We start from the raw sequence: 7,557 nt of genomic DNA on the forward strand, positions 1-7,557 counted from the left end.
TCATCATATAATAATGTTCTTTGTCTCTTAATACAGTGTTTATCTGAAAGTCTATTTTGTCTAAGTATGGCTGTCCCAGCTTTCTCTTGGTTTCCATTTGTACAGGATACCTTTTACCATCTCTTCACTTACAGAATATGCATGTCTTTACATATGAAATTAGTCTATTGTAAGCAGGATATAGATGGTTCTTGTGTTTTTGTTTTTGTTTTTTATCCATTCAGCCCATCTAGGTCTTTTGGAGAATTTTATCCATTTACATTCAAATTATTTATATTTAATGCCATTTTGTTCATTGTTTCTGCTTCGTTGTTCATATATTCCTTCCTTTTCTTGCTCTTTGTGATTTAGTGACTTTTTTTATTGGTTTGCTTAATTCCTTTCCCTTTGTCTTTTGTGTATCTAATGGAGATGGATTTGTGTAGCTATGATCAGTAGGCTTACAAAAAACAACTTGTAAGTCTATTTTAGATTGGTAACATAAGTTCAAACACATTCTAAAGCTTTTACTTCCCTTACCCTTTCAACCTGTTTTTAATATCACAAACTTTTATCTTTTTATCTTGAGTATGCATTACCAAGTTATTGTGCTTATGGTTATTTTTTATTATTTTTATCTTTTAAACATCATTTTAGCTTTATAGGTGATTATCCTCCACTACTACACCATGAAATTATTCTGAATTTTACTACATATTTACCTTTACCAATAAGATTTACACTTTGTTTCCCTGTTAGTAATTATCACCCTTTCATTTCACCTTAATATGTCCCTTTAATATTTCTTGTAAGCCTGGTTTAATGGTGATGAACTCCTTCAGCTTTTCTTTGCCTGGAAAAATCTTCATCTTTCCTTCAATTTTGAAGGACAGTTTTGTCAGGTAAACTATTCTTGGTTGGCAGGTTTTTTTTGTTTTTTTTTTTTCTTTTAGCACTTGAATATATATCATGCCACTTCCTTCTGGCCTACACAACTTCTGCTGGAAAATCTGCTCGTAGTCTTGTATACCAGTTGATCTTTTGTTGTTGCTTTTAAGATTCTCTCCTTGCTTTTAGCTTTAGGTAATTTAATTATACTGTGTCTTTGTGTTGTTCTCCTTGAGTTGATCTTATTTGGATCCTCTGGACTTCCCTACCATGGAGCTCTATTGCCTTCTGTAGATTAAGGTTATTAGCCATTATTCTTCAAATATCTTTTCCACACCTTTCTCTTCTCCTTCAGGGACAATTATAATGTGAGTTTTAATCCATGTGATGCTTTCCCATAAGTCTGTTAAGCGATCTTCACTCTTCAGTGTTTTTCTTTACTGTAATATAATCAACATACGTTAGTTTCAGATGCACAACATAATGATTCAACACTTTTATACATTATTCAATGCTCACCAGTGATAAATGTAGTCACCATCTGTTACCATACATTATTACAATATTATTGATTATATTCCCTATACTTCATAGTTTTCATCTCTGTGATTTGTTTCATAACTGGAAGTTTTGTACTTCTTAGTCATCTTTATCCATTTCACCCATCCCCCTACCTGCCTCCCCTCTGGCAACCACCAGGTTATTCTACTTAAGAGTCTGTTTCTGTTTGTTCAGTTATTTCATTCTTTAGATTCTGCATATAAATTAAATCATATGGTATTTGTCTTTCTCTGACTTATTTCCCTTAGTATAATATCCTCTAGATTCATTCATATTGTCAATAATGGCAAGATCCCATCCTTTTTTAATGGCTAAGCAGTGGCCCACACACACACATTATATTTTTATTGATTCACTTACGGATGGACACTTGGGTTGCTTCCAAATCTTGGCTAGTAAAAATAATGCTGCAATACACATAGAATGCATATATCTTTTTGAATTAGTGTTTTCATTTTCTTTGATATGAGCTTAGTAGTGGAATCACTAAATCATAAGGTATTTCTATTTTTAATTTTTCAAAAAACTTTCATACTGTTTTCCACAGTGGTTGCACCAATTTACATTCTCACTAATGGTGCATGAGGGTTTCTTTTTTTCCACATCCAACACTTGTTTTTTTCTTGTCTTTTTGATACTAGCCATTCTGATGGGTAAGAAGTGATAATTCATTGTGGTTTTGATTTGCATTTTCTTGATGGTTAGTGATATCGAGAATCTTTTCATGTGTCTGTTGGCCATTTTTATGTATTCTTTGGGAAAATGTCTATTCAGATCCTCTGTCCATTTTTAAATCAGATTATTTGATTTTCTTTTTTGGTGTTGAGTTGCATAAATTTTTCATATATTCTGGATTAACTTCCTATCAGATATTATTTGCTAATATCTCCTATTTACTGGGTTCTTTTGTTTTGTTGATAGTTTCCTTTGCAATGCAAAAACTTTTTATTTTGATGTAGTCCCAGTACTTTTACTGGGACTTTTACTGGAACTTCTACTTTTGTTTCCCTTGCCTGAGGGGACATATCCATAAATATGTTGCTAAGGACAATATCCAAGAGATTATTCCCTATATTTTCTCTTAAGCACTTTATGGCTTCAGTACTCATATTTAGGTCTTCAATCTGCCTTGAGAGGTTTTTGCTTGTTTGTTGCAGGGAGGGGTTGGTGTATGGTATAAGAAAGTGGTTCATCCTTTTACACGTAGCTATCCATTTTTCCTAATACCACTTAGTGAAAAGACTGTCTTGTCCTCATTGTATATTATTGCCTCCTTTGTCATAGACTAATTGACCATATACATGTAGGTTTATTTCTGGGTTTCTATCCAGTTTCACTAATCTACTTTTTTTGCCAGTGCCATACTGTTTTGATTACTATATTATTAAATCTAGGGTTATAATATATCCAGCTTTGTTCTTTCTCAAGATTGCTTTGGGTATTCAAGATCTTTTGTGGTTCCTACACATTTTAGGATTATTCTAGTTATGTGAAAAAAGTTGGTATTTTATAGGGATTGCACTGAATCCATTGAGTGCTTTGGATATTTTGAACATGTAACAATATTTTCAACCCATGAGCATGGTATAAACTTTTCACTTATTTGTGTCATCTTCAGTTTCTTTTAACAATATCTTACATTTTAGGTCTTTCACCTCCTTGGTTAAATTTTTCCTAAGTATTTTATTCTTTTTGGCACAATTGCAAATGTAATTGTTAACTTCCCTTTCTATTATGCATGTTCAGTGTATAGAAATTCAACAGAAAAAAAAAGAAAGAAATTCAACAGATTTCTGTATATTTTGTATCCTGCAATTTTACTTAAATATTTTATTAGTCCTAATAGTTTTTTAGTGGTGTTGTTAGGGTTTTCTATACATAGTATTATATCATCTACAAGAAGTGAAAATTTTATTTCTTCCTTACCAATTTGGATGCTGTATTATTTCTTGTCTGATTGCTTCCAGTACTACATTGAATAAAAGTGGTGAGAGTGGCCATCATTGTCTGGTTCTTGAAGTTTTCAGTTTCCCACCAATAAGTAAGATGTTAGCTTTCAGTTTGCTATATACGGCCTTTCTTACATTGACATATGATCCCTCTCTACACACTTTGTTGAGAGTTTTTATTGTGAATGTTGAATTTTGTCAAGTCTTTTTCTGCTTCTAATAAGATAATCATATGGTTTTATCCTTTTTGTTAATGTATTATATCACATTGATGGTTTTGTGAACATTAAACTACTCTTGCATCCCTGTAATAACTCCCACTTGATCTTTTTTTTTTTTAACATATTGTTGAATTGTTTGCTAAGATGTTGAGGATCTTTCCATCTATGTTCATCAGAGATATGGGCCAACTGTGTCCTTTATTTGTAGTGTCTTTGTCTGGTTTTGGTATCAGGATAACATTGGCCTCGCAGTACAAATTTGGAAGTTTTCCTTCCTCTTTCACTTTTTGGAATAGTTGTAAAAGAGTAAGTATTAACTCTCCTTTAAAAAATGTTTGGTAGAATTCACCTGTGAAGCCACTGGACCCAGGATCTGGGAAATTAGATTACTGATCTAATTTCATTGCTGGTAATTGGTCTGTTCAAGTTTTCTATTTCTTCCTGATTCAGTTTTGGAAGATTGTATATTCCTAAGAATTTATTCATTACTTCCAGGTTATCCAATTCGTTGGCAAAAAAATTATGATAATCCTTTGTGTTTCTGGTGCTGGCTATTTCTCCTCCCTCACAGCTGATTTTACTTGAGGCCTCTTCTTGATAAGTCTGGCTAAAGATTTATCAATTTTGCTTATGTTTTCAAAGAAACAACTCCTGGTTTCATTGATCTATTTGCTTTTATTTCATTTATTTTTGTTCTAATCTTGGTTCCTTCCTTCTACTAACTTTATAATCTGTTTGTTCTTTTTTAGTACCCTTAGGCATAAGATTAGGTTAGCTTTTTCTCGCTTCTAGAGGTAGAGTTGTATCACTATAAACATCCCCCTTAGAACTTTTACTGTCCTAAAAATTTTGGACCATTTGTTTTCATTTTTGTCTCCATGCATTTTTTTTTCTTGATTCACTCATCCATTGCTTAGTAGCATGTTGTTTGCCTCCATGTATGTGTTCTTTCCAGATATTTTCTTGTAATCAACTTGTTTCATACTTTGTGATTGGAAAAAATGCTTGATAATTTCCATCTTCTGAAATTTATTGAGCTATGTTTAGTGGTCTAACATGTGGTCTATCCCGGAGATGTTTCATGTGCATTTGAAAAGAATGTGTATTGCTTTTGGATTAATTTTACTGTATATATGTTAGGTCCATCGGGTCCAAAGTCATTCAAAGCCATTTTTCCTTGCTGCTTTTCTGACTGTATGATCTTTAGATTAAGTGGTGTGTTAAAGCTCCCTATTATTGTATTACTCTGAAACAGAGATGAGCAGTATGCTTGATAAAGAATTCATTTAGCTCTTTCATTTTGACTTTCTTGTTCATTTGGAACTTCTCTGTCTCATTTTGTCTATTTCTCTGTGTATTAGGAAGACCCACTACATCTCCTGGTCTTGAAAGTTGTTACCTTGTGTAGAAGTCCTCTGGTTCCCCATAGCACAAATCCTCCCTGGTTAACAGAACCAGGATTCCACGGGAGGTCTCCTAGGTGGGCTGCATGTGCCCTAGTGTGGGTGAGCTGCATTTGAATTCAGCCTGCTGCAATGACCTGTTTTGCCTGCTGTGGGTGCTTGAAGCAGGGTTTGGTCACTGAGCAGAGTCTGCTCCTTTTCTGTTAAGAGGAGTGTGTGAGATGGCTATGGGCTTATAGGTAGCTAGGTAGGGCTGCCTGTCAGACAAGGTGTCTTGCAAATAGCCTGTCTGCCACTGGGGCACTGAATGGCAGGACTTATCCCCTGCACAGCCACCTAAGAGGCTCAGCTGCCAGAACAGCAGGCACATTGGTGTGTGTGGCTGATTCTCCTCCCCAGTGCAGTAGTTGGAGTGGTGCCTGTCCCTGCTAGGATTGCTTGCAAGGTAAGACAGACAGAGCAGGAGCTATTTTAGAGGTATTCTTATGTTTGCAATATAATCCTGTTTTCATTTTCCTTGACCATGTTGACTTCTGCATTACTAGGTAAAATAGCCACTTCTCTGTCTTGACAAGTGGTCCTATATATGAGAAGTCTTATCAGGTTGGTCTCCGCTCCCTTCATAGTTGTCCAAGCTGCCTTCTTTGTTGTTAGCAGCTTCTAGTTGAAGGTGAGCCAGAACCTATCCCAATGTGTCCATCCCAAAGTGGAAGCTCTCAGTAATTACCTAGATGCAGGCTGATTAGAAGGCAGACCCTCGGGCAGGCAGACCCTCGGACAGCCAGGGTGGCTAGCGGTTTAATGCCACCTTCAGCCCAGAGCCTGATCCTGGAGACCCGAGATCGAGTCCCACGTTGGGTTCCCTGCATGGAACTTACTTCTCCCTCTGCCTGTTTCTCTGTCTCTCATGAATCTAAAAAAAAAAAAAAAAAAAAAAAAAAAAAAAAAAAAAATTTAAAAAAAGGTGGCAGACCCTCAGGCAATAGGTGAAAAAGTATGTAGTTAAGCCCCTTCCAGGAAAACACTGGGAGTTGGACCTTTTTGCCTGCTCCCTCTGCTCTGTGCCCACATGTATGTATAGCTGCAAGTAGCTACTCCTGTGCCCCTTAAGAACTACTTCTTTATTTGCTACTGTCCTGCGGGACTCATGAATGCAAGCCCCAATTCTATGAGAGCCAAGTGATTAACAGGTATGTCCCTTGGGCAGCAGTGCAAAAGCTGGGGCACAAATGTGTGTACAAGTTTCTTCCACAATGACGCTGGTAACTTCAAGTGGCTGTAGGGAGACAAAAGGAAGAGATGTCCACTAGTTTCCTCAGTCTCCAGGGAATGCAGGTTGCCCCTAGAGGTGTGCTAAAGCCTGATCTGCAGTCAGCAGCTTTCAAAGTATGCAGATGGTCCCCTTTTAGTTAAAAAACTAGGAAATACATGATTTTGCCTGCTCTCTTTGCACTGGGCCTAGAGAGGGTAGCCACACCAAGTGTTCACATGCCAGTAACCACTCCTTTGTTTGCCACATTCTTATGGAACCCAAGTCTCACTGGTGTTCAGAGCTAGGTGTTCTGGGAGTCTATCCCTCAGGTGGAAGTCTTAAAAGTTGGGGAATGAGATGTGCAGTCCAAAACCCTTCACTCCATAGGGAGAAACTACTAGTTGGGTTTTTTCCTGATCACTGGTCTTATGCTAGGTGGGGTTTAAGACTGTGCCTTTCACATCCATTTCAATGTAGCTATTTTTTCACTTGGCCAATGTGTAAGTCACTTAGTTTCTGGATTTTTTTCAGCAGTAATTGCTCCGTATGTAATTTTACATTGTATGTTCATGGGTGGAAGTTCAAGAGGCCTCCTATGTCAGTCAACCCTCTCATCTGGTAGCTTGTTTAAAAATACCCATGGCTGGGTCTCATCCCAGAGATTCTCATTTAATTTGCCTGGGATACGGCTCTGGCAATGTTAATTGTATGGCTGCCCCATATGATTCTAATATGTCAGAAGACTTGCTTGCTCTGGCTATGCATCAGGCTTGCTCTCTGGATGCTACTGTAGCTCATCCTCAACTATTTTGACCCAAACATTCCTGAATGCCTAATCTCTACTTCTCATTAAGCCAAAGGAAGTAAAATCACTTAGTAGGATCCACATTATTTCTGAGATTCCATTTACCAGTAGGAATGAAATGTTACCATATATGTTATGCATTTTGAGAACATGAAGATTCTTTTCGCTATCAGTTGTGAGACAACTCAGCATATTGAGCATCTTCAAAGCCACTTCTGACCTCAGATGAACACTGAAGGTTGTCATAATCTTTCAGCCCTGGGGAAAAAGAACTGTTGTTGGCAATAATCTCAACAGTCCTGGAGAATTTTAAGAATTGACAAAAGAACGATAAATACCAGATTTTAAAAGTCCTATAAACTATAACAAGACAAATACAATTTCCAATGATTCAAACTTCTCAAGTATAACGTGAATTAATTATTTTGTTGCTAAATGAGGCGAACAATGCCTCACACCTAGCAGACACATTTTAAAACCTAATGAATAAACATTGAAA

This window comes from Canis lupus, chromosome 30, assembly GCF_011100685.1.
Source record: "Canis lupus familiaris isolate Mischka breed German Shepherd chromosome 30, alternate assembly UU_Cfam_GSD_1.0, whole genome shotgun sequence".
In the NCBI taxonomy this organism is placed as follows: Eukaryota; Metazoa; Chordata; class Mammalia; order Carnivora; family Canidae; genus Canis; species Canis lupus.